This window comes from Heloderma suspectum, chromosome 4 (assembly GCF_057233095.1).
Source record: "Heloderma suspectum isolate Gila_16-S chromosome 4, 16-S_ref, whole genome shotgun sequence".
NCBI classification, from domain to species: Eukaryota; Metazoa; Chordata; class Lepidosauria; order Squamata; family Helodermatidae; genus Heloderma; species Heloderma suspectum.
In genome coordinates, this window is record NC_139461.1 from 248,743,826 (window position 1) to 248,771,783 (window position 27,958).

The 27,958-nt window shown below is 43.3% G+C and overlaps 1 protein-coding gene across 1 annotated transcript in view; it reads right to left on the reverse strand.

Annotated features, from left to right (window-relative positions):
- The window catches only part of PLEKHA6 (pleckstrin homology domain containing A6), a 180,448-nt gene extending 158,003 nt beyond the window's left edge, over positions 1-22,445 (reverse strand). Inside the window, exon 1 of the mRNA XM_084853216.1 lies at positions 22,188-22,445. The gene's annotated coding sequence lies outside the window, so the exon portion shown is untranslated. The remainder of the gene's footprint in view (positions 1-22,187) is intronic.
- Between the last annotated feature and the right edge of the window lie 5,513 nt (positions 22,446-27,958).

Consider the following 27,958-nt stretch of genomic DNA (forward strand, 5'->3'; position numbering starts at 1 on the left):
ATGGTCCCGACAAAACTACATTTACAAATTTAGGTATCCTATATCAGCACATTCAGCTGGGAACTGGAATTATAGTTCATGACTCCCTGACTCTGGATGAAGACAGGTTGGCTGCCATTTCATGTGTGAAGCAACCCTCAGAGATGTAGCAACTCACTACGGCTTCATCTGTAAGTATGGTTTCACAAGTGATGTGTAAAACATCTATCAGATCGGCATGCATTACACATTGTTAATGTAGGATAGAAAATGTAAGAGTAAATTTCAGACCGAATGTACATGCTAACCAATGTTCAAGGTTTGCATCTGAATGGCAGATATGGGAAATGCAAAAGCTGATTTAAGTGCCCCATGTGAAATGGCCTAAGCATCCATGCTAACAATTTGCAATAGTTTAATAGATTAAGAACAGCAACATGTTATGGATCACACAGTCTTGATATGGAGGGACAACACAGTTGACTAGCTGGAGCCATAATTCATTTAAACAAAACAAACTCATTAACTCCATTTTATAGATGAGGGAATAGAGGCAGCAGCTACAGGATTAGAGTTACAGGACAAAAGAGGTGGATAGAATCTCAGTCACCAGGTCCCTTGGCATATTCTGACTGGGGAGGGTGTGCGATGGATTGCAGATTGCCTCACATACACACCCTGGAACCATTCATTCATTCATTCATTCATATGGTCTACTCTTGAGTTTTTATGTACTTCCCCATCTGTTCAGGGGACTAAATAGCTTGGCTGACATTTTAATTGATTCTATAGCAACTGCATGCTTCCCAGAGGCTATCTCAGTGCGAGTGAATTATCCAGTGCCTTCCTCATTTTGCAGCAAGAATGAGGTGCATCTTCAGGTTTTAAAGCTATTCAGATATGTTTGTAATAGGCTCCTAATAGAACAATAAATCAGAATGATGGAAACCCTGTCCCGGGCATTCTACCACCCTGGAAAATTCAGTTCCGTTACTGTCCTTTAAGGTCTGTGACTTTAATGCCACTATTTCATGCCATCTGCTACTTTTCCTTGGCTCTAATCAAGTGCTTCCTGTTTCTAAGGCAACTCACCCTCAACCTGGTTACCTCTCAGGACCTTATTAATTTCATCATCTCCTGTATAGATGCCAGCTGAAATGTGGAGTTTGCTACCCTTTCATGGACAGTACCAAACACCCCAGAGCAGAATCCAGCAGATGCTAACATCCCCACCAGTTCTCTTACGCCCTGCCAATTCTGTTGCGCAAGCGGCCCCCACTGCTTGTATAACAGTGATTTTGTGCTTCTGGGGCAACCCAAAATGAGCAGAAATGCTCATTTCTGGAAGGAGGCAAGTCAGTGGTGCTTGTATAAGGGAGTTCTGCCAACCTGCCTCTTTCCAGAAATGAGTGTTTTTGTTTATTTCAGGGCTTCCCCTAGGAAGTGCTAAATCGCCCTTGCAAAAGTGGTGGGTCCTGCTTGTGCAACAGAATTGGCGGGACCCACCGTTTGCAGAAAGGAATTGCAAGCAGAAAGGGGAGCAGAAAGGAATTGCAAGCAGAAAGGGGAGCAGAAAGGAATCAGCGGGAGCGTAAGTGCCCCATTGGATGCTGCCCCAAGACACCTATCTACTGCAGGATCACTGTCATCCTCAAAGTCATTTAGGAATATTACAAATGCTCAAATTACATTTTGCAGTTTAAACCCTACCCCACAGCCTTCACCTTGCCTCATGCTGCAGAGAGCTGTGGTCTCTAGCTTGTAAGAACAACCAAAAATAGCAACATCCTTTTGCCCAGCAAATTATTGTAAGAGGACAAAATCTAAATCAAAGTCTTCACAGGAGAATGCAAAGGCTGCAGCTCTGCTCTGTGAAACTCTGCACTTTGAACTGAATGCAGTTATGGGTGCATATCGTTAGTGTGAAAAGCCAGACAAATTCTTCAGAGATGTGCCAATGTAGAGTGCACAGCCCTTACAAAGCCATGTACTACCTAAGCATGAATTAGCTAAATGCATATCAGCTTGGATGAGCAAGATATAATAGGCTGTTTAGTTAATAAGTAAACAAGCATTTACAATTTCAGTTCCTGTGCAATACATTTTATATAGTATTTTAAGCATGCAAAGTGCTTAACATGACACTAAGAATCAAAGTGCTGCAGCCTTTGATAGGTTGGGTCATGACATGTCACTGCTCCTGCATCTGGACTATCTCCTGATTGTTTTCTGAGCTCAATATAAGGTGCTGATTATGATCCATATGGCCCCAAATGGCCTGGGTCTAACACACCTAGAGGCTGCCCACATCCATGTTCCATCATGATGATCTCTAAGCTAAATCCAGAAATGCCCTCATACATTGTGTCAGTAGGGCTGCAAGAGGTTATAGATGTTCAAGGTAGCTGCTACTAGAAATTTCCCAAAGGTCAGGTTTGAGCATCTTCTGGAAGCAACATGTTTTCTTATTTACCTGCCTATTGGCTGTCAGGGAGAGGAAAGGCTTCAAATTAGATATATAGATGGGGGATGGGGGACATGTTTCAGAAATATAAATAGATACAAAAGGAGCAATATTTTGCTTGGAATGGAAGTTGCAAAAATCGTCCATTGCACATAAGTGGAATAAAGTCATGATAATCTGATGACAACTGGGCAAAAACGTTGTCAAGATGTAGTTATATCTTCTAGGAAAGGTAGTATCAAACATATAGACAGTAAAACCAGGCATTATAAAGAAGCAGAATGATAAGCAATAAAATAAACCATAGTGGTTTAAAAGGCACAAAGAAAGAACAAAATTCAAAAAGGCCAAGCCGGCCAATAGATTTCCAATACGGGGAAAGAAATATTGGTCTATCAGATACACTTTATCCCCATCTGCCTCAAAACATGCCAGTAACAACTGGGTATTTATTGACATCTGTGATGTAATACTCCTTTCAGCAAAAGCATCTGCATCAGAATGTTCAGGTGATGGATTGCTTTGAAAGCTCAGGTGGGTGTAAAAGGCAGGGAAACTGTAAAGTAGGAGTAGCCACCTTGGTGTCCTCCAGGTGTTTGGGACTTCAACTTCCTCAAAGCCCATGCAGCATGGGCAATGGCCAGAGATTGTGGGAGTTGTAGTCCAAAACATCTGGAGGGCACCAAGATGTTTACCCCTGCTACATAGGAAACGGCCTTATACCAAGTCCTATCTAGCTCAGTATTGTCTAGGGATGTACGAAAGTCACTTACCTTTTCGAAGGGTGACATTCACGGTGGGGGGGAGGCGCTCCGTCCCTCCCCCCGATATTCTGGCCGGGGGGGGAGGCGCTCCGTCCCTCCCCCGCCAAAATTCTGGCCGGGGGGGAGGCGCTCCGTCCCTCCCCCCGAATCCTGGCCGGCCGGCTCCGCAAATGGTATTTTTAAAAAATACCGTGATAGGCTACGTAAATGTTTACATAGCCTATCACGGCTGATTTAAAAGAAAAGAAAAAAACGCGCGTACGCAAATGGCGGTGCCCATGGGCGCCGCCATTTGCGTTCCTTATTTTGAGACCTCTTAGTCTACGTAAACATTTATGTAGACTAAGACGGCGAAAATAAGGGGAACGCAAATAGCGTAGACGCTACGCTATTTGCGTTCCCTTATTTTCGCTGTCTTAGTCTACGTAAATGTTTACGTAGACTAAGACATGTCAAAATAAGGAACGCAAATGGCGGCGCCCATGGGCACCGTCATTTGCGTATGCGCGTTTGTTTGTTTTTTCTTTTAAATCAGCCGTGATAGGCTACGTAAACATTTACGTAGCCTATCACGGTATTTTTTAAAAATCTAGCCGTGATAGGCTACGTAAATCTTTACGTAGCCTATCACATTTTTTTGTTTTTTTGTGGTTTTTTTACTGGAAATGGCGGCAGCGGCAGCCGGTCGGAAGACCGGCCGCCGCCACCGCCGCACCGCCGCCGCCAGGAAGATTCGCCCAAGGTAAGTCCCGTCCCGGGGGGGGGGCAGACCGTTCTGCCACCGATTTTGGGGGGCTGAATGCGCTGGCATTCGGCCTCCCCAAGATTCATGGCGAAATTCTCTGACATCCCTAGTATTGTCCCATCTAGATCAGTATTGTCTACAAGGGCAGTGGCTCTCCAGAGTTTCAGATAGGGATAATCCCTCCCAGTCCTACCTGGAGATGCTGGGGATTGAACCTGGAATCTTTTGCATACAAAGCATGCCACCGAACTATAGCCCTTCTCTTAACCAACCTTTTGTAAACACAAAAACAAACCCCTCTTACATTCCAATCTTCTGTGGCAGGTTCCCTGTGAGATCTTGACACAAGACTGCACAGAGTGATAAATATTACCAAGTGTATGCAAGTGTAGTCTCATTAAACTGAAGTGGACCACTCATCCTCCATCACAATATCTTAGTATCTTCAGATCTGATCCTCAGGGAGCTCCATCACGGCAGGTCCTGTTATACCAGGAAGAGTTGGCACTGTAAAGGTGCCATGAACACTGATCTATCAGCCTCTCTACAGAAAACATTTCTTCCTAGTATCATAGGAGCACAGCAAGGACAAGGACACTGCAGAATGTAAAGTGTCAAGATGTTACTAAAATAGATTCCATATAAAACTACCAGAGATAGCCAGAACTAAGTCTCTCTCTCTCTCTCTCTCTCTTTCCTGTGTTAGACAGAATGGGAAGTGTCAACCCTGGAGATTTACGCAGAGTTAATACAGCAGATTTTAAATTTCCCAGGAGAGCAGTTTCTTATGGCAACTGGCAGAATTTTACCACTCTTTGTCAGCTCTTTTATTAGTATCCTGCTAGCTGTTTAATGCCCCTGAGCATGAAGTGATCTATGTGTATGCATCCATCCCCATGCATAGGCTATTCCACCTTCACCTGGAAAGATGGGGGCATCTTAGAAAATGGAATGGAGGGTAATTTTGCAATAGTCATAGCTAAGCTGCTGATCTCAGCCTTTTGCAGAGTGTTCATACTCTAACCAGCTGCTGGACATTTCACTATTTGCTTTTACTTAATTTTGTCCTTGGCAAAGCTAAATCCTATGCACAATCCAAGAGGAAGATAAAGTGGTTTCTCTGAAAACCAGTGCCGGAAGCGCAGAACTGTAGCATCATTTATTGCAGTGCAGCTGGGATTATTATAATAAAGTCATGTAGCCATTTTATGCCAAGTATTGAATCTTGTCTCTCTGCACAGCTTGCTATGTTCAGAAGGAGCAAGGATAAGTCAGATAAAGAGGCTAGCCAGATGCCCAGGATAGAATTTCTAAGCATTTTTGCTTGGCATTTCAAATTTGCATAAAGGGTGCTTGCTGAACCTTCACTGACAAGGACCATGAAATGCCAAGCTCAAGGTGATACAGGGAGTCTGTTGCAGAGGACAGTACTGAATCCAGCTGGTCTTGATCATAGGTTAGCTACTGTATCTCCATCTAATGGTATTTAATATTTTAACTGCAGTTTTCAGTTATTGTTTTCAGTAGTTTGATGTATGTGTTTTTGTTATGTTGGGAGGGCTTTTTTGCCTGAAAGGCAAAGCAGAAATATTTAAAACAGTTAAAAGTAAATAAAATATTTAGTTAGTTAGTTAGTTAGTTAGTTAGTCAGTTACATTTATATCCTACCCTTCTACATATAATACTCAAGGTAGCTAACAACAATTATAAAAATAAAATAAATCAGTTTTTTTTAAGTTGATATCAATAAGATAAAAAATAGAAGAGCAGATAAAATGAGTAAGTAATAAAACACCAAACAGTGGCTACATTAAAACATGGTAAGATGAGCGGTATGTTCTTTAAAAGTTAGCTTGACAACCCGATATATATAGCTTTTGCCTGACAACAGAAGTATATGAGGGAGGGAGCTGGGTGTGAGGAAGGAAGTTCGAAAGTTTGGGCATAGCCAGTGAGAAGGCTCTATATGCCTCAGATATTGGTGGGACTCAAAGAAAGCCCTCTCTGGCAGGTCTCAAGATTCAGGCAGGCTTATACGGAAGAAGGCAGACCCCTTCACGTAAGATATTCACAAGCTGTTTATTTTATGTCTCCTATATTTTGGGATCATTACATATACAAATATGTAAAACTTCCCCAGTAACCTGTGCTGTTTAATACTCCAGGTAGTTTCCTAAAAGAAAGGGATCAGTTCTGTACTTTTTCACACACAGTCTTTGGAACTAATATTGGGGGGTCATTACAGACTACAGTTAACAGGTATAGTTGTTGCCAATACTACAAATGATTCTTAATACAGTTTCTTTTCTTTCTTTTTTTAAAGATTAAATTGGAGTCATTGTCTAATACATCTCAGTGTGTGCGTGTGTGTTTTTAAAACCTTTTGACTTCATATGGGGCTATTTAACCAAATATCAGATTAGTAATGTGTTTTTTACAAACATGGGAGGAAACATACTATCAAGATACCCCGATGAGAAGCAGCTGTATCTCTATTTTTGTACTGCTTAGCTCATCTTTGATAAGACATCCCAGTTGACTTGACAGCTGTTTACCTACCCAACAGACAGGTAACAACATGCCTTATAAATTCCATAAGTACTGAACACATCCATCACAGAGCTTCCTACCTGCCAACAAGAATATCAGGTGGGTGTAAACAAACAGCATATGCTGCTTGCATATGCCCCAGTGCACTCTTGACTTCAGCTGGGTAGAGTCACAAAGACATGGCTATAAGTCCTTCACATGTGACCTCTGCTTTGAACTTAGGACTGGATTGTAAGACTACTTCACAGGTTGACACCATGATTGAAACAACTTTGAGTGGCCTATTTATTTACTTATTTAGGTCTGCCATGTAATCCTGTGAGGGCTCCAACAGGTTTAGATATCATGGGACATGGATGGGTCACATCTCCAACAAGGTAAACCCATCACTACCAGGTCAAAATAGTCATGAGAGCTAGCCTTTAATTGGCAAAGGCAAGTGAGAAAATGGGTATCCTTTCCTTCCTGCCATTTGAGAACCATATGACCATAGCATGCAGTTGCATAAAATATCCTACTCAACTTACGGATGTCTTATAGCAGTCATATGCAGATTTGCACAAAGTTTCCTTTCATACAAGCAGTCTTAGTCAATAGCCTAACTTATATAAACTTAATCTACAATGATTTACTGGGGCTATTGCAGAAAGCTCAGAGCCAGCTCTCTTATGAGGCAGGGTGAGATTGGGGGAGTGGTGACTTGAGGCCAGGGATCCCACCCACCGGTGCTGCCCGCCACTCTCCTGTCTGACTCGTATCACCACCCACTGCCACTGCTTTTGCACTAGCCTGGAGAAGGGTGCAAAGCCAGGCCCCTGCCGTTTAAAGCCCCTGCCCTTTTGCTCTGGAAGCAGAAAACTCCTACTCAATATTCAGAGTGTATCATTAGTGTTGGTCTGAGAAAACAGGATTCCAATGGTTTCTGAACTTCCACATATAGAGATATAAAGCCACGTGCCTAAAAGCCTGAAAATATCTATGAATACGTACAAAGCAGCCCCACTGATGTCTCATGCATTAATCCTGCTGTAAGTTGTTTTAAGCTAATATCTAACATGTATGCTCAGTGTATCGCAGATGTACTGTTAAGTGCATAGCAGTGAAGTTCAAGCATCTACTTCACCAAAGTGGAAAGTTTATTGTCCCCAATTGTGGCATATGTAAAATGAAAGGATAACATGCTTAAACTCTACAGTATGACTGATCACAGAACTTAGATTCCAGAAATATCTGGAATGGATTTCTGCATTCTGCATTCTGAATGGTTCAGTCCAGACTATTAACAGTGTTCTATTGAACCATAAAAAAATATTCAACATCCCAACATGTTTTAGGCTACACAGTCCTTCACTTATCAAATGTAGCTTCAAAAGAAGCAGCCAGCTTAGCACCTGGTGTACCTAAAGGCCTTGACGGTGCCCAGTGGAACTTTTTACTTTTCCCCTTTAAATGGCAGACTCCTTCAGTCCTCTTCAGAAATTGCACCCATGCATTCAACCAATGTATAAATGGGAAAACAGCACTGCACTGATTAGACCTGCTGCACACCAGGGTTCATTGTGGGTTATTTAACCCATTGGCAAGCCCTGGCACCTCCAGGTGCCAGGTGGCATATGCAACCCCCACTTGGGGGTTGTCGTGTCATGCGAACCCACTGAGCATGTGTCATGCAAGGGTTAAACCATTATCACATAACCCCAAAACAGACCATGGGTTATGCGAGGGTTATTTAACCCTCGCATAACCCATGTTTGCTGGATTCGCATAACGCTACAATCCCTGAGTGGGGGTTGTATATTAAAAATGGTGGCCATACAACCTCTGCATGTGCTGCAGCCTCACCGTGACTTTAATAAATAACCTACGGTGAGCTGTTGTGTTGTGCGAACAACCCCATACAGTGCAAACATCGGTGGCAGGGAAATTTTCGCACATACAGCTGTATGTGCAAAGGCTCCATGTGACTGGGAACCCTGCAGAAAGGCTTCCATGCTACAGGCACTCACACTGTGCATACAGATGCTCGAGGGTGGTGCTGTAGCCAGGATGGGGCCAGTGCATGCACTGTCCCCCCGAAAACATTGCTTTGCCCCACCTGTTTTTCGTTTTTGTTTTAATATAGATAGTCTTGTCTATATATGCACAGTGCATGTTTTACACTAACAAAAAGTTATATATGTTTATGCCGCTTCTGAAAAGATCATGGATTTCTCATTCATTTCTTTGAAGCTCCATCTAGAAATGTAGCCATCCAGCATAGTTAGGCTAGCTATGCCCCTGATGCTTGGAACTAGTTGGGTGGTTATTAGGATCCAGGACTTAGTTTTGTTTTGGGAAATATCCGAGAGGGCCATTGAACAAGCAGGTCCCACCACCGCTTGTGCAACGGGGATTTTGCGATTCCTTTAGGAAGCCCCCAAATGAGCAGAAACGTTTGTTTCTGGATTAGGACAGGCTGGCGGAGCTCCCTTATATGAGCTCTGCTGACCTGCCCCATACCAGAAATGAGCATTTTTGGTTGTTTCCAGTTCCTAGAGGATGTGGTAAACCCCCACTGTGCAAGTGGTGGGCACCATTTACAGAACGGAATCAGTGGTGGGCCCCACTTGTGCAATGGCCTGCTGGGACACTGCCCTTTGTTTTTCAAAATGCACTCTCACTTCATTCCCTGTACTGAACATCTTCCTAAAAAGTGAGCTGGCTATTTTTACAAGAGTACATGGGAAATGAGGAGCATGACTGCTGAAAGATGTATTTTTCCCTTAAGAAACAACAGCCATAAAAATAACTCCACTGCCAGGTTGCTAAAGGGCACCATGTTTTTTTTCCTTGGCCTTACCCTCTATGCACAATGCACTCAGAACTGTACTTGCTTCTTGGGATTTTTAAGGTCTATACTCCACCCAGTTACTTTTCTAATATACTCTCTTAAGCATCCTTCATCTAGGACATGTATACATCATATCAGGGTTCAGAAACTGTGAAGCCTGATTAAAAATAGTTCATCTCTTAATTTTTCAGTGAATGTGACATTAAGAAGCTGCATTGCTCATTTTGTTTAGCACTGGCATGGTCTGAATCATTTATAGAAAAGGCAAATGAATGGGAACAAATACACATGATGTTACTCTGCATGGAAAGTTAATACAATGACAAGTTCAAATCCATTTGCAAATGTGTGCATTAACATTAATAAACATACAAATATCACTTATAAACCAAACAGGGAGTGATCTGTTTTTCCAGGCCTCTAGTTTGCATAAACAGAGCTCCATCTCTGCAGTGACACTAGAGATGCTGATATCAGCAGCAAAAATGAGGATGTAACCCCTGACAGACTACAGCCACAATGTCTCCATCCCAAATCCTCACTTAATTGAGCCAGTTCCCTTTAATTTCTGCAAGTAGCTGAAAAACAGGTGCAGTAACCATGAAGAAGCATCATCATTGTTTCACAAACCTGGAGTGATCCTGAGATAACAAGCCACATGTTCTCCCAACTGGTCATTAAACACCCTTCTATGCACCCGTGGGCTTTTGAAGTGACGGGGCTCAAGCCTGTCATTTAGAGACAGCTCAGCAATTTCCTCCACACCTTGTCAAGGACAGAGAAGTCATCCCAAGATTACAAGGGCTGTTTTCCAGCTTAGCTTCATTGCTGTCACCAACTAGACACTTGGTCCAACTGCAGGAGCTGAGGCCACAAAGAACCTATCCAACAAGGTGGTAATGCAATCCCCTCCACAACTTCGTTAGGATGGAGTGGCGGGTCTTGCAGCACAATCCTGTGCATGTTTTGTTGGACACTAAGAGCCAATCCACATTACAACTTTAAACTGGTTTCAAACCAGTTTATCTAAAGGGATCCTGCAGTTTCATGAGGGTACTGAGAATTCTTTGCTAGAGATCCCTGTCCCCTGCCCAAGCGGCCCCTCTTCCTAGAGCTACAATTCCCAGAATTCCTGTTTTTGGTAGCCGTAATCCCCCAAAACAGGGCTGAAACCAGTTTAAAGTTGTAATGTAGATTGCCCCCAAGTCTCACTGTGTTCAATGGGGCCTAGTCCCTTGTAAATTTAGGACTGCAGTGGTAGAGATATTTTTGACATTTAGCTGGACTGACCTCTTATGAGCCCCTGAAGCCCTACTACTGGAGGGATCATCAGTAATCACTAAAAGCCTGTCATTGTCCCCCTCCCCAAAGTATCTGAATCCCATACAATTGCCTTCCTACTAATGGCCAATTCACACAACTATTTTTAGATGGAGAAATATGCGCTGAATGAATACAGGTTATACTCTGACTTTGGGTGAATATGAGCTGGTTGTGACATGATCCCCATTGTGCAGACAGGAAACTGAGGCACAGAGTGACATAAGAAGCACCTCAAAGATGGCACAAAATCATCCCTGATAAGTCACATTCCGGGAGCTTGAAGCACTCGCCACTTGCTCAGTGTATAGCGGAGCCTTTCCATTGGCCATGCTGGCTGAGAATGCTGGGAGTTGCAGTCCAACACATCTGGAGGGCACCAGGTTGGGGAAGACTGTCATAGAGCAATTGCCCACTCAGCCATTTCCCAAAAGACAATGGATGTCATGAGTTCTGGAAGCAGCCCAGACCCATTCACAACCATCACAGAGGTAACAGTCACAGAGGTATTCAGTCTAACTGAATATGCCTTATGTCTTGTTCAAGGTCATAGAAGAGGTGGTGGAGTACCAACTTTAACCCTTTAGTACTCTAGGCACAGGACTGCCTACATACTAACAGCAAACTCATTCCCTTAATGCCAATCTTTATGAAGCCAAAATAACACCATCTGCACAAGGGGGAGGTATCAGCAGGCTTGGGGGAAATCCAAGGCTTGCAGAAGTGCAACCCCCCCCCCCAAGAACTTTAGAAAACAAAAATGCTAAGGGGAGTATACCTCAAAACAGCCGAATAAGTGCTGGGCAAGCTCATGGAGTGTCTGGTGTGTGTGTGTGTGTGTATGCGGGGGGGGGGGGATTGAAAGCCAGAGAAGCAGGATGGAATGGAGTAGCCTGGGAAAGGCCATGGCTGGCTGACTGGCATCCAGAACAGGACCACTCCATACTGCAACATTTTGTTGCGGTTCCCACTTGTCCTTTTTATATTCTATCAGTCAGCTCCTCCTCCTCCTCCTCCTCCTCCTCCTCCTCTTACTGTAACAAATTTATTTATTATTTACATAAGACTTTTCCTAAGTGCCCAAAGTGATTCATGTACATCATCTTGGTAATATTTATAACAACCCTGTATGGTAAGCCATTATTTTTTATTATCCCCAGATTACTGATGCAAGAGCAGGGTAACTTGCCTACAGCCATCCAGTGAATTCCTGGCCGAGGTAAAGTTAGAATTGGGGCCTTTCCAGCTCATTCTTGTAACCATGGCACAGCATTAGCTCAGCTGTTCCTCCTTATTGAGTTTAGAGGCTGCCAGAAGATTTCCAGCCAACACTGAGATAGTTAATTACCTCAGAGTTCATGATGCATATGCTTTACCTGTGTAGCGCTTGGAAAATGTGTGTTTCACCCTCTCAGTACTACTGTGGGATTGTTCGTATTTATATCACATGATATAACATCCAAGCCCAAATAGAGGGGAAATGTAATGTGCCCACAAGCCCTAGGATTGTCAGTGTGATCTAGCAGAGTGTTGCAATAGGGTTCAGAAGACCCAGGGCCAGTCACTTGCTCAGCCTAGCCTACCTCACAGGGTTGTTGAGAGGATAAAACTGGGTGTGGGGGGGAGGGAGGAAAGAACAATGTATACTACCCTGAGCTGCTTGGAGATAAGTAAAACAGGGGTAACATATTTATGAGCAGTGCTAGTATTCATCATGAACTACCTCCCACCCAGGGATGGGAGAATTACTGAATATATTGACCGTATTTTAACCCTTGAAGGGGCAACAAGCCTAAAGTAGGAGCTGTGATCAATGGTGGCTTTCATGGATTATCTGGCAGTTGCACCCTTGACCAACAGAGCTTCAAAATGTCAGTGTGATGAACAAAAGGAAGTAAGTGGCATTTACTTGTATCCAAACCAAACAGGCATTTCTAGCAGTGTCTGGCAGTTATTTTCATACCTGCTTTGAAGATTCCGGTCACGGTAAGACTGAATAATAACAGTAATCATCAGCTTTAATTAGTGGCCCTTCTGATATCCTGGGAGCACTGCCCCTTTAAACAAATCCTCATGATCAGATGTGCCAACAACAACAGGCGTGGGGGGGAGCCACCCTCAACTTCCAGCTTGGAACTGCATTCCTTACCTGATTATCATTATCAGAAGCAACATGAAGGAGGGAAGGAAGCCAAGTGGCTGGTGCCAGAAATAGACAGAGAGCAAAGCAAGCAGCCACCTGCCTCACGCAAGGGCCGCACAGCAGTGTTGGTAAACAGACTACAAGCGCCAGGCAGCAGAGCAGGATAAGGAAGGGAGCTGCAGGTGGCGGCGGCATTGCCGCACCTTTTCAAAACTCCTTGTTTGTTGGGGGGTTTTTTGAAACGGATGTTGTGATGATTCAAAAGGGAACCAAGCACACACCCTGCTGCTAGGGGAAGGCTCCTGAAAATCCCACACAACTGGGCGAGGCAAGTGACGGTTGCTCTGCTCGCTTATCATGACAGCAACTTGAGATAAAGGCCTGATGTACTGTTTGCTCTGGCTCACCATGTACGCCACCTCCCCAAAGGCACTCTGACTGCCCTCCCTGACAGGCACCAGACTCCACAGATCCCCTTTCTTCCTTGGCTGCTCCAGGGACAAAGTGTGCTCCCTGCAGGAAGGATTTTGACCTGAGACTTGACTTCTCACTGATGCGAACCATGGCTAGGATCCAAACTGTGCCATTGGAACCGGGGGGGGGGGGCGTGTGTGGACGCTAGAGGGGCATGGAAGTAATGAATCTCTAAGAAGCGGGGGGGGGGGCATGGATTTCCATACAATTGACACATTCTAATTGATATGTATAGATGCAAATTGAGAAACAATTACTAGCATTTAAATAGAAATACAATACATAAGAAGGCCTATCTAGTCCAGCATTCTGCTCCCAGGGGGGGAAAGCCAACATAAGATCTACTTAGAGTAGACCCGTTGAAATGAATGGGACTAGGGTAGTAATGACTAACAAGTCCCATTCATTTCAGTGGGTCTAGTCTAAGTAGGACCTACGTTGGCTTTAACCCACAGTGCCCAATGAGATGCCTGTGGGAAGCCCACAAGAAGGACATGAGTGCAACGGCACTCTCCCGCTTGTGTTCCCCAGCAACCGGTATACAGAGGCATACTGCCTCCAATACTAGAGGTAATATTTAGACAACATGACTAGTATCCTTATTTTTCATGTATTTGTCTAATCTCCTTTCAGAGCCATCCAGGTTGATGGCCATCACTACATCTTGTGGCAGCAAATTCATTTCACATTAGTGTGGCCAGGTGGCCTGTGTACCTCCCTGCTCAGTCTGCTGTGCAGCTGCTAACTGTAGATGGGCAACTTCAAGGCCCCTTCCTGCTCTCCCTTCTTAGGGTTCTTTATCTTTAAATCAGACTTGGGCTGGACAGCCCTTCAGACAGGGGATGCCTCCAAATAGAGGACTGTCCTCTGAGAAGTAGGACTGGTTGCCTCCCTATGGCAAATCCTAACATTATGCAGAGTGAAAACAAAGGCAGGTGAAAAATTTAGGAGTACTATTAAAGGGCAGCCCATGTTCAGTTATTTACTTTATTATACTTTAACCACCTTGGGGACCGGGACATCACTTGGGTGGACACACTGAACTGTGTCCAGTTCTGGGCACCACACTTTAAGAAGGATGCAGACAAACTGGAGAGGGTTCAGAGGAGGGCAACAAAGATGATCAGGGGACTGGAAACAAAGCCCTATGAAGAGAGACTGAAAGAACTGGGCATGTTTAGCCTTGAGAAGAGAAGACTGAGGGGAGATATGATAGCGCTTTTCAAGTGCTTGAAAGGTTGTCACAGAGAGGCAGGCCAGCATCTCTTCTCAATCATCCCAGAGTGCAGGACACGGAATAATGGGCTCAAGTTACAGGAAGCCAGATTCCAGCTGAACATCAGGAAAAACTTCCTGACTGTAAGAGCAATACGACAATGGAACCAATTACCTGGGGAGGTGGTGGGCTCTCCCACACTGGAGGTCTTCAAGATGAGGCTGGACAGCCATTTGTCAGGGATGCTCTGACTTGGATTCCTGCATTGAGCAGGGGGTTGGACTCGATGGCCTTGTAGGCCCCTTCCAACCCTACTATTCTATGATTCTATGATTCTATGTTCTGCCTCAAGAACCAAAATATCTAGAGCAGCCTCTAATTGGATCTGGAGACCCAAGGCTGGCTGAAGTTTTTTTGTTTTTACTTTTATGCCTGTGATAGAATCAAGACTAGGTTCCTCTGGCATTAATTGAACATGCACGTTAATTGAAAATGAGGATTCTGGGGCATATTGAGCATCTCTACACCAGCCTAAAATCCCATATTTAAAACGGGGCTTTCTGTTTCTGTTTTAAATGCAGGATCATGACAGACGCCCTTTACATGTGCTTCCTCCCCCCCCCCACACACACACTTTCCCCCTTCTTTTCCCGGTTATCTGAGTCTTCCATATGTTTCATTGGTCTAGCTCCTCTTATTGCAGCTTTTCCTTTTTCACAGAGGGAATTCAAGTGAAACTCAAGTGTGGTAATTTGATAGCTCATTATCTCCGATATTTTAAAAAATGGAATACGGGTCATTTCGTGCAGGAGACACGAAGTTGACAATGTCATGTAAAGGGCCTGCAAACGTCTGTGAGTGAGCAATCTCAATAGCAGGATAAAAGCTCCATGTGAAGAAGCCCATTGTCAGTTTGTGCAGGCAGTCAACCATAACACAGGCAGGGTGATAGCTTAGATGGTGGTACTGATGCCACTTCTAGCATCTATATTTCCCCCAATTAAGTCATTCCTACAGAAACAAGAAGGGAGAACCAAAGGGAGAAAGTCAGGCAGAAGCCATGGGACATTTTTTGGTCCTGCTAATGCAGTTTGTTTCACCAGCAGAAGTTAGCCCAGTAACTGTGTTGTGATAACCAGTGAGCTGATACTGAGTGACTACAGCTGTGGGCAAGGAAGCAGATTACAGGTAGCCATAAAGGATTAGTCAGCCTCTACAGGATAAGAATATCACATCCACTTGGTGGCAGCCAGGAAAGGGAGATCCAGAGGGAAGCCAATCCCTGCAGCCTAATTGGACAGATCATGGCCAAGAGCATGATTGCTGGGGCAAGTGAGGGGAAATTCTACCCAGCCTTTGGAACTGTGGGGCTGACCCTGTGTCAATAAGCATACTAGCAAATTCAAAGTCAGGACTGGCAGGTAGCCATGGTCAAGGCATTAACCAGCTCTGTTGAAAGACATTTTTTGTCCAGCTCCCAGTGAAAGTGTGGGTAGGCACTGGTTACGTTTTAACCTAGCCTGCAAAATCAGTAACCCTATCAGAGATTGGGAGGGGGGGAATCCAGAATGGAAATTAGGTTTAATTGCAAGCTCAATTAAATTAAAGGGCCTGATTGCAACTGAAGCAGACCTATATTTAAAAAGGAGAATTGTTTTGTTTTGATAGATTAATGTGGATCAAAGTCTGAACTGTTTAACCTGTAGAATAGGTACCACTCAACAGATTTTGTCAAATGCCAAGATAACTGATGGTTCTGATCAGGCTCCTAAAAATCATTATGCATGATTTAAATTTTGAGATTAAATACATTTGCACTCATTTTTCTTAGCCTTTTAGGGCACGTGCTGCACATGCAGAGGGAAGCCTATGCCAAAATTTTCTATCCTGGCTGACTACATTCATTGGTCCCTGCTGTTGGGGGACTAAGTATTGCTGGATTGTCTTTCAATGTAAGTTGCAATTATTTTAACTTTTATTTAGAACTGGAAAACATGAGTAGTCCTTACTACACACTCAGTTCTAAATACAAAAAGCAGACCAGAAACCTTGGCTGCATAGAGGCAGCAGCTTCCATGTCGATTCACCTTTATTTAAACTGGAAGAAGGGGAAGGTACCCCATGGAAGTGGCACCTCCTCCAGGTACCTCCTCCGAGGGAGGCTCAGAAGGTGGCAACAAGGGAGAGGACCAGTGGTGGCCCCCCAATTATGGAATGATCTCCCCAACGGCGCCTGCCTGGTGCCAACATTGTTATGTTTTTCTGCGCCAGGTTAAAACTGCCCTCTTCTCTCAGGCATTTGGCAACATATAATGAGTTTTTAATCAGGTCCTGGATTGTCTTTGGGTGGTTGTTTAAAAATTGTTTTTAGATATATGTTGTCTGTAGGTGTGCTGTCTGTTTATATGTTTTATGTAAATGGTTTTGCACTTTGTGTAATGTATTTGTAATGGTTTTTAATCTTTGTGAACCACCCAGAGAGCTTCAGTTATGGGGCAGTATAGAAATATCATAAATGAGTGAATGAAATGAAGGAGCGTGAGGGTTTTTTTCCTGCATCAGTCTGTCTTTTAGATTGTGCCACTATACTGAACCTGCTAGGTGTTGGACAGCTGGCAATCAGCACAGAGATCGTTATAGCTCCTGACTTGGGTGACTTGTAGGTACCAAGTGTGCATAATCAGGATATCTGACACTCAAACCCCTTCCAGTCCAAATGCTCCTTCAGTGTTTCTGCAGCCGTGACTTGCGAATTGTTTTCAGCCGCTCCCTATTCAGATGGAGTTTTCGGCATAAAAGGGTATTGGAGTAGAACGAGAACAACAAAGACAAGATACAGTAATCCCTTGGGGCTTCTTCACACGGAGCTTTTAGCCTGCTATTGAGATTGTTCACACATGGAAGTTTGCAGGCCCTTAGATGACATTGTCAACCTCATGGGCGTCTCCTGCACTAAATGACCTTTATTCCATTTTTAAATACATCGGAGATAATGAGCTTTCAAATTACAGCATTTGAGTTCTGCTTGAGTTCCCTCCATGAAAAAGGAAAAGCCACAAGGGGAGCGAGATCAGTGAAACATATGGAAGACTCAGATAAGGGGGAGAAGGACAGGGAAAGGGGAGGAAGAAAAGGAAGCACATGCAAAGGGAGTCGTTGTGATCCTGTGTTTAAAACGGAAGCAGAAAGCCCCATTTTAAAAGCAGGATTTTAGGCTGTTGTAGAGATGCTCTAAGTCTTCCATACTTTTCATTGCTGTAGCTTCTCTTCTTGGGGCGTCTCTTTTTTCATGGAAAAAAACAGAATACAGGTAATTGAGTGCAGGACATGCCCCAGAGGTTAACAGTGTCATCTAAAGGGCCCGCTTCCATGAGTGAGCAATCTCAACAGTAGGATAAAAGCTCCATGTGAAGGAGCCCTTGGTTAGAGAGGACAGAGGAGCAGTCGCCTTACATGCGTGTATGGGTGTGTGCCTGCACACAGTCACACACTACATTCCTCAGGGATATTTATAAATTTGGCTAATGCCCTGGTTTGAAACTCTGAAATGCTGAGATGGTCCCATGTACTAGTTATGCATGTCAAAGAGACAAATCTCTTTTCTTGGGAAAAATGGGGGAAGAAAGAGATTGCTAACTCAGCCTTCCCTAACCTGGTGCCCTCCAGATACATTGGACTACAACTCCTATCATTCCTATAGTTGTAACAAGCTACCAACCCTCCCCCCACATAGCCATTACATCCTATTACATAAGTGGCTTCTCTCTCTCTCTCTCTCTCTCTCTCTCTCTCTCTCTCTCTCTCAATGTAATATTGAATACATGCCAGAGTGCCTTTTGAACTTGCTGTGACTCTACCTACTGTCTGCCTACCTACCATGGCACTGAAAACCGAAATGGCAGCTATGCACAATAGATGACCGACTCCGGTCTGGCCAGCTGTAAATGGGGACCAGATGTGGTGGGCTGAAAGTCAAAAGCATTTGTCATCTCATAGTATTGAATGTAGACTATAGAACTGGCTTTAAGCATACTAGGTTGCATCAAAGTTATGTGCTACTATATCTTAAGGTGGCTACATTTGAAAAGGATTCCAATTTAAGCAACATATTGAGCATTCTATTCATGAGAAAATCAGTATATAGGGTCATTTCTTTATATGCTGAGCTGGCAACCCTTCTTCCAATTCTTTTCCATACTGTCCTTCAGTCTAATATGTCCTTTAAAGATGGATGAGTAGAACAAGTACCAGAGTGATCCTTGTTTGGAAATTTTTATTCTGGTAGGACTGTGTCCGTTCCCTCCTCCCACACTATTAAGTCCCACAGAATCAAGAAGGACTTCACTTCTTCATTACTCTCATAAGATCTTCAGAAGATGAAACCTGAAACTGGTGACCCCGATGTCTGGTAGCTTTTGCAAGTGTCTCTGCACCCCCAGCACAACATCATCCCAGATTGCAAATATCTTATTATGTCCCACAGAATTCAAAGAGGGCCACTGAGAATCAAGCCCACCCCTCTATAAATAGACCAACTCCCCTTGCATAGCATGCCTGGCTGGGTACCATTTCTTGCTCATGCAAAGAGTCAGAGTCCCCAGGAACATCATAGTATATAATAACACCACCATCTAACCACCTCCCAGTTTGAAAATCATGTAACGTTCAGTACAGGACCATGCTGTTGTATGTGTTTGTTGCAGTGTATAAAGGAAGTACTCTGCAGGATAATCAAAACTCTTAGGCTTAATGGGGACAAACACACCACCCTTGATGCTCAAAATAACTACTCTGGAGTTTCATTGATCTTAAGCAGAGAACAGAAAAGATCACACTTTTGTATCTGGGTGCAGAGAATGTCATTTCAGCGACAGCATCCACTGATTTGGCCTCCAGTATCCCAAACCTTCTCCACTATTTGACAGAGGAAAATATGTCCCCTTGTTTTATGTTAAGAGAACAAGAAGTCCATGGTGTCTTAGCGAGCAATTCAAATGCTGCATCCACATAAGTCTCATTGCCTGCACCACCAACATATGAGACATACATTCCAAATTACCACAAGGCATCTCGCTTCCAAAATACTAAAATTTCAAAACTTGGTATAGCTTAACCAAGTTGTCAGACCAATCTCAAGTAAGGTATACAGTCCTATGACACCCAACGTAGGTTCATGTGGCACAAAAGGTATCAGATAATAAAATTCAGTAACAGCAAATAGAAACATATTTAAGAGAATAGGTGCTATACTATTAACTAGATACAGTTGAGTCTATGTATTCTGCCATAATGATCCACAGACACAAGCCAATGAATTTTTCAATTATACATTTTGCCTTGGCTGCACTTGTATATTTGTGTATGGATGTGGACATATTTCTCATATGTTTCATAGGAATATATATACTGTATTTTGAATTTGATATTCACTTTTAAAAACTAAAGGAAATGTAACATTTTTGGTATCTAACATTTCTCCCTCCCTACTTAAAAAAAAAAAAAAATCTCTTCAAAGAAAAACCTCTGCCTTTTATCTCAGGATTTAGTGACTGGCTTTCTTCACTAGGCAGGGATGGTAGAAATGTCATTATGCTCCGAGGGGTTCTCCCATTCCCACCCCATGGAGGATAGCAATATTAAATCACATTTATTGCATATATTTGTTTATCGTATTTAGTGGTCACCTTTCCACCAAGTGCTCAGGGCAATTTCCAAACAAAACTTATAATCACAATTACAACTCTCAAGAATTCCAAACAAAATAAAAACAGAAATGCAGCAATAAAACAACATATGTGGGACAAAATCCAGCCAAGGTTAAGTGCCTTGTATTCATATAGTTAAGCAAGTGCTTAACAGCACAATTCTATATATGTCTTCTCAGAAGTAAGCTCCATTACATTCAATGGGACTTACTCCCAGATAAGTGTGAATAGGATTGTAGCTTAAATCTCTTCCATTTGGGTTAAATAACAGTTCACAGTGCTTACCTCTGGCTGTATTATGCCCATAATATATAATAAAAATAAAATAAATTCTTATTATTATAATATAATACCATAGAACCCAAAAAGGGCTCAAAACCCATACTTAAGGCTGCAATTTTATACACACTTACTTGGGGGTAATGGTACTTACTTCCAAGTAAACATTCATAGGATTGCAGTCCAAAGATTTTAGCCCCAAGGCAGAGTTGTCCAGCATCATCCTCTCTACAGATTAACTGACAGAATCTCTAACCAGACTCCAATCATCTGCCTATATAGACCCATATAGAGAATACTGACCCACATTTGAGATGAAAAACAGGTAATTTCTGTGTAACATGCTGAAGAAGACCTTAAATATTATGGCACTCATCACGCTAAGGGAGTGAGCCTTTTCCATAAAGTCCAGTCTGGTGGAATGTCCCATCAGATCATTTCGTAACATACATTTTCCAAAACCCATAAAGTACATTTTCACATAGGGATGTAAATTTTGTACATATTTATGGTCACACTCACAACAGCTTGCCTCCCAAACACTACAGTGTTCTAAAGTTCTGTATTCAGTACAGAAGCACATTTTGAAATCCACTTCCTGATCAAGATGGCGCTGTGCCAGTCAGACAGGAACAGTTTCAGGTAAGCTCCTATATTAGGTACAAGTCCACATACACCAGTTATCTGAACATATTGTGACCAAATGGATATATAGATGGAGAGTGTGACATTCCAAAACACCTGGAACCCTGTATAGCAAGGTCAGCTAGCTATTTAATTGAACCAATCACATCATACCAAAAGTATTTGACACTTGGGAGTAGATGCTGGGGTGTTTTAATCCGTTCAGCAAGCTTCTGTTGAAACTCATCTCTATCACTAGCACGGGGTGGGGAACCTGGTGCCCTCCAGATGTTGTTGGACCACAACTTCCATCACCCTTGACCATTAGCCATGCTTGCTGGGGCTGATGGGAATTGGGGGGGCACAGATTCCCCACCCCTGAACTGGACAAACACATACATACAGTAACAAATAGCTCAATTGCTTATGCAACTACAGCTTTTATGCTGCCTTTCAGATATCTTAGCCCTACATTGTGGGCTTCCCCCCACTTCCCCCAAAAGGTCTCTTTAGAGCTGCATACATAAATGTGATGCATACGTGAAGCAACATACACCTCTAGAGCTACTGAACAAATGCATAGACTTACGTGCCAGATGGTGCAAAATGCAATAGTCTTATAAATTGCATCAACTTGGTATTTAATAGTGTGCAAAGTGTGTATCATTTTAGCAGTGTAAGGACTGGAAAAATCTAGCGGTTTCCACATTCAGATTTGAAAACCTAACCTGAGCATAAATCCCACTTTCAAACATCCCCAGTTATATTTTCAGAGCTTAAACCCATGTCTAGATAACATTGAAGGTTGTGGACCAATTTTGTGCGTGCAAATGTAATCACACAGAAGCGAAATCATGTTCAAACCTTCGCCCACACTCCCCATCCACACGCATTGCATCACAACAGTTTAACACACCTGCCATTCCCCATTCTCCTTTAATTTCCCCACTGAACGCATTTAAAAACACTAGGTGAAAGCATACAAACACCGCCTGTCCTGTATCTCAATCCAGAGGAGCCCACTAAATGTCATACATTTTCTAAAGCCCAGGAGGAAAGTTAGCACAACTGTCCAGACGAACACTTGGATTTACCTTCAAGTAAGAGGCAGCAGCATCCCTCAATACTGAGATGTGAGAAGAAAACAATTTTTTAAAAAGAATCCCTCTTGTAGGGCAGGCTCCAGTGTAGAGATAGGATATAGACAGCTGGCGTGGAATCTCTTGCTGAAGAAATGAGAAATAAATGAAGGAAAAAGCGAAGCAGTAACAGCTCCTTTCTTCGTCCTCCTGGCAGATCCGTCAGCAAAAAGGCAGAGTAACATCCAAAGGCTGGAAGGAACTGGAAGAGTGATAAGCTAGGTCTGAAATCTGAAACTGCAGGTTGGGCCAGTCATATATAAACACACACACACACCCATTCAGTCTCTCACACCACCCCTCTGTGCTTCCTTGGTAATAGCAGGCAGCCCTCTAGCTGCACCACTGAAAACTTAAGAGACTCTCCACAATATCGGCAATAGGAAAGGGTGAGACAGAGACCTGTCAAAAGCAAAACCAACGCTCAGTTCTCATCAGCATAAAGTCTGTAATGAAAGTGGATTAAACGCTCAGGCAAAGGATATAAATCTGACGTTCAATTTACTTTAACATCTTTGAGGTATTTTTACATTGTTAAGGAAGAAATGTTATTCCAGGGATTGTAAAGATAAAAGATGCGTGGACAACCTTTCATTCATCACTCTTAAAGCAATTAAGGAAAATTGGGTGTAGCTAATTTATGAATTAAAATGGATGATTGATTTAAATATTAAATCTCTGAATACAACTGCAAAGCCAGAAAATACTCAAAACACCCTCAATTAAGTTTTTAAAGTAAGATTGGTATAAGGCCAATTACGTCAATTACATTGCAATCTTGTACATGTCTATTTGCAATGAAGTCCCATTGAGTTCAATGGCACCTACTCCCAGTGCATACAGCATACTTTCCCAATCCGTTGCCTTCCAGATGTTTTGGCCTTTAGCACCCATCAACCCCAGCCAGCATGGCCAATCGTCAGGAATGCTGAGAGTTGTAGTCCTAAACAGCTGGAGGGTACCAGGATGTGGAAGGCTGATGTAGGATTGCAGCCTACAGTGCAATCTGTTTCCTCTGAAGTAAGTCCCATTGTATTCAATAGGGCTTACTCTCACATAAGTGTGCCTTAGGGTTGCAGTCTTAATTACTTATTCGATCAACAGTAATTGGATTAATTTATTGAGCACTGAAATAATTGAATATGCCAAACAAGCTGGCTTTGTTACCCAATCCCAAATCATAAAACGATTTAATGAATAAGTAGCATGTACGTGTGTGTGTGTGTGTGTGTGTGTGTGTATATATATATATATATATATATATATATATATAGGCCGCGGTGGCTTAGTAGTTAAGATGCTGAACTGCAGACCGGAAGGTCGGCAGGACAGCAGTTCGAAACCCGAGTGCCGCGTGACAGAGTGAGCTCCCGTCTTCAGTCCCAGCTCCTGCCAACCTAGCAGTTCGAAAGCAAGAAATTGCAAGTAGATAACTGCCTCAGCGGGAAAGGTAACAGCGTTCCGTGCACCTCGGTGTTCAGTCATGCCAGCCACATGACCACGGAAGCGTCTTCGGACAGCGCTGGCTCTTCGGCTTAGAAACGGGGATGAGCACCACACCCTAGAGTCGGACACGACTGGTTGGGGACACTTTTACATGTTTATGTATATATTTAAAATCATACTTATATGTGAGTATGAAAGCCATGAGCATCACCTCTTATTTTCCAGGAATTATGTGCTACTGATATCTTTTCCCTTTCAAAACCTTCATGATACAAACATTTATTATATAAATCACAAGATTTCTGCAAATGCAGTATGACACATTTCTATCAAAAATTATGGAAGTGAAGGATGCTGAAACTTGGAAGTCCTGCATAACACTAGGGGATTAAGAGACAAGTTGCATAAGATTTAAGGGGAAACATTTGCTGACAGTTCCTGTGTTGTTGATACAAAAACAATGCACTGAGCATCAGAGCATGACGTGTTGTCATTAAAAAGATTATTGTGCTAGAGTTGTCAGTTACTGCTCTTCTCCTCCTTCCCCCAGTTTACAGTGCAATCTTAAGTGGGATCAGGAAGGAACAAAGCAGCAGATCTACCCCTTCAGCTCTGCCAGCTCACCCCAGCCAGGAAGAAAGGTTGGAGGATGGTTTTGCTGGGCTTTTCAGTCCATTGGATGCAACAGGGGGAAATTAGCTAAACCAGCTCCAGGCTGATGTAGCTGAAAGGATCAATCTGGGCCCTTCTTAGGAGCATGGAGCAGTTTTGGATCCAGCAGATCCAACACTGGCTCCACCCTACCCTCACCCTTGAAATATCCCATTTGGGGCCTTTTGCTTACTGCCGAGGGAAAACTGGGGGCGGGGGGGGGGGCTGTCAGTGGCAGCTTTCTGTGGATGGAACTCTGCTGCCAAGGCAGATGAACCTCAGCTGCTGGTGGAGCTAGTCTCCTCCAATAGGAGGGTACATCTGCCCCATCCTAACACACACCCTGAGCTGGTGGATCTGAGGATTAGGAGTGATCTGTTGGGGGGATTTTGAAACATCTTAATCACCTTCTTTTTACTCATGAAATTCTATTTTATTTTGAAATAAGGTTAAGAAAATAAAGGCAACAAAAAGAACATACATAACAAATCAAGATCACTCAAGAAACAAAGGCATTCACTAATTATAATTATTAGTCTATAACCACTATGTTTATGGAACATCTATCGTAAGCCTAAATAGGAGTTCAATACCTAATGAAAGAGTAAAAATATAATTTATACAACATATAAAAGGAGTGTGTGCAAGTGTATGTTTGTATGGTAGTGTGTGTGTATTAGTAAAAAAAAATAGGCAACTGTAATTGGTTGGAATTTGATCAAATGTTTGAGGAGCTTCAACACAGGAAATAAATGGAAACCATGGTGCCACACTATCTTCCTTAAAGTTAGGATTCCTTGCTTGCTGCACTTCCTGAGTAAGTTTATACATAGTCATAGTCTCCAAAAAAATTATTCATCACTTTCATGTTTTATGAAAATAATCCTCAAGACAATAGATATGCATTATGGATATTTTGAGCAGTCTACTTTTAGATCCTGCTTAGAAGACTCAATAAATCCAGGATGTGAAAAGCTGTTGAATGTGCTAAGCATTACAAAGAGTTATGGGAACTGATATACCACCATAAATCTTAAATGATGTGGACAGAAGTTCCTGAAGTGTTTTCATCCCCAATCGAGGACACCTTTGTGCTAGCCATGAATCAATGCTGAGAGTGGGATATCTCATCCCCATATATTACATGGAAGAGTAATCTTGCTACAGCGGTCAGTAGTAGCACAGGTAGCTATTTTCCTGATCTAGCTTACAGCTGCACAGTTTTTTCTGTCTTCTTCAAGTCCCACTAGCATTGGTCACTTTGAGTGGCTAGCCTTCCCCAACCTGGTGCCCTCAAGATCTTTTAGACTAACCCATCATTCCCCACCTTTGGCCATGCTGGCTGGTGCTGAAGTCCAAAACATCTGGATGGCACCAAGTTGCTAGACTAGGCCTTTCAGAGACCTAAGAGGATATTCTTCTGCAAAGACATGACCTGCAGCCTATGCATTTCATTTCACAGGAACAGATGCAGTTTCCTCAGGATAAATGTAGGTATGTCCCAGAAGAGAAGGTACTTGCCTGTTCACACATAGTTGAGTGCAACAGCACCAAATCTTGACACATGCTGCAGGCATCTCCTTTTGGTTCCCAGGATTACGCCATTGCCTTGCTTCTTTAACATAAGAAAACCACCAGTGGATATCTACTAAACGGAGTCAATTCCTCTTATGGTCCTGCAAATTCACATCCTTTAGTATGATGGAAGATGCACTGGCATCAGAGGTCGATGTCTCTATAGCAAATGGATGCCAGGTTTTATCCAGTGGAAGCTGCAGTCCCTAGTAGGAATATGGAGCAGCTGACTCCTCATGATGAATGCAGAGATGTCCCAGGTACTTGTCCTTTTCTGGGACACTTCACACACTCTCAGTTGTGCACAACAATACCAAAGTAAGACCAGGGGAAGAGGGAATTGGGCTGTGATCACAGAGTTGCATCCTGCAGTCCCCTATTTACAAAACTCTGCATTACATTTATTTTGGGCGCAATCCTATCTAGATAGGCGGCCGCCTCTAAACTTGGAGGTGACTGCCTATCCAAAGCAGGGCAGGAGAAGCACAGAGGGGATCGTTCCCTCCGGGCTCCTCCTGCCCTGCTAGACAGCCGATTGCAGTTGTCTAGCTGCGGGAGGGCTGAGCTGGGGAGGAGGCTGCTGTATGACACAATAGATGTGTCGTACAGGCAGCTATGATCTCCCCACCCCAGAACACCCCTAGCCACACCCCTTTCCAGCCCCTCTGCGCTCCCCTTGCGAGTGCAGAGGGTGGGGCTGTTCCGTGCTGCCTCCGGGGTAGCACGGAAGTAGGGGGAGGCCGGTTCCCAGAAAACAGCATATCCTATGGCCGTCTAGCCACTGTCTGGCAGCCATAGGATTGCTCCCTTAGTTATATTTGTATCCTGCCCTTCCTCCAATAAACTCAAGGCAGTATGCATTACCCCCCACTCACCCTCTGATTTTATCTTCTTAATAGCCCAAGAGGATTTTAGGCTGAGAGAGACAAAAATGTACTTAGTGCGCTTCATCTTTGAGCAAGGATTTGAACCCAGATCCCTCTGGTCCAAGTCTGGTGCATTAACCACCACCACCACAGTACACCATATCAGCTCCCTGTATTGCCCTGCATGCAAGTCACAACTCACATATCACCCTGCACACAGGGTGGAGATTAGAGCCCCTGAATCTCACAGGATAATCAAAGTTCATAGCTGATATTCTTCATGGTCCCATTACTCAGGATGCTTGTATACAATGGGATACTCAACTCAAGAAATTCTGAGCCAGCTGGCTCAAAAATACCACACTGTGTCATTTTAAATGCTTTCAAAGTATTGCTAAAATTATTTGACATTTATTTGCAGTCAAACAGTGGGCATGCCTCCTCTCTGGGCTTGCACTTTGCATTCAGTATCAGATGGAGTTTACCCACAATCTGGCCATTGTAAAAGGCAAGCCGATTCACCCCAGCACTTTTGAGAATGCTTCCTTGCTGGAGGGAACAAGCCTTTCATGGTGGCAGGGAAATGAAACTAGACAACCTGGAAAGTCATTTGCAGGATAAAAATAAAACTCTGGAAACATCCTGCTCCTTTTTCTTGTCAGAAGCATTGGGAGATGTTTTGTCCAGAATTCAGTTGACCTTCACTGATTGTGCGGAAGCATCCATGGAAAACCAGACAGAGTGTTTTTCAGGAACTGTATCATGCTTATTCTGTGCATCTGTGATCTGCAAGCCACACATAGTGCCTGGACTATGATCCCCTGCCTGTGTGGCACACACACACAGGAAGTCATAGTCTATGCAGAGGTGCCACAGTCCATACACAAGAAGGAGTGATGTTGGAACAAGAAACAACAAGCCGTATCATATCTTCTTTTATTTCGATTTTCGCTTGTGCATGAAAGCATGGATGCAAGAGCATGGGACGCTAGGGCAGTCAGATGCAAATGAGAACAGGGCTCCTGTACCTTTAATAGTTGCACAGAAGAGTGAATTTCAGAAAGTATGGCTTTTCCTCCAAGTGACAACTGCTAACATGCCCTCTTCTTTGCATCTACTAAAGGTGACGCAGGAGCCCTATCCTCTTTTGCATCTGACCACCCTTCCCCTACTTGTAAAGCTATTAAT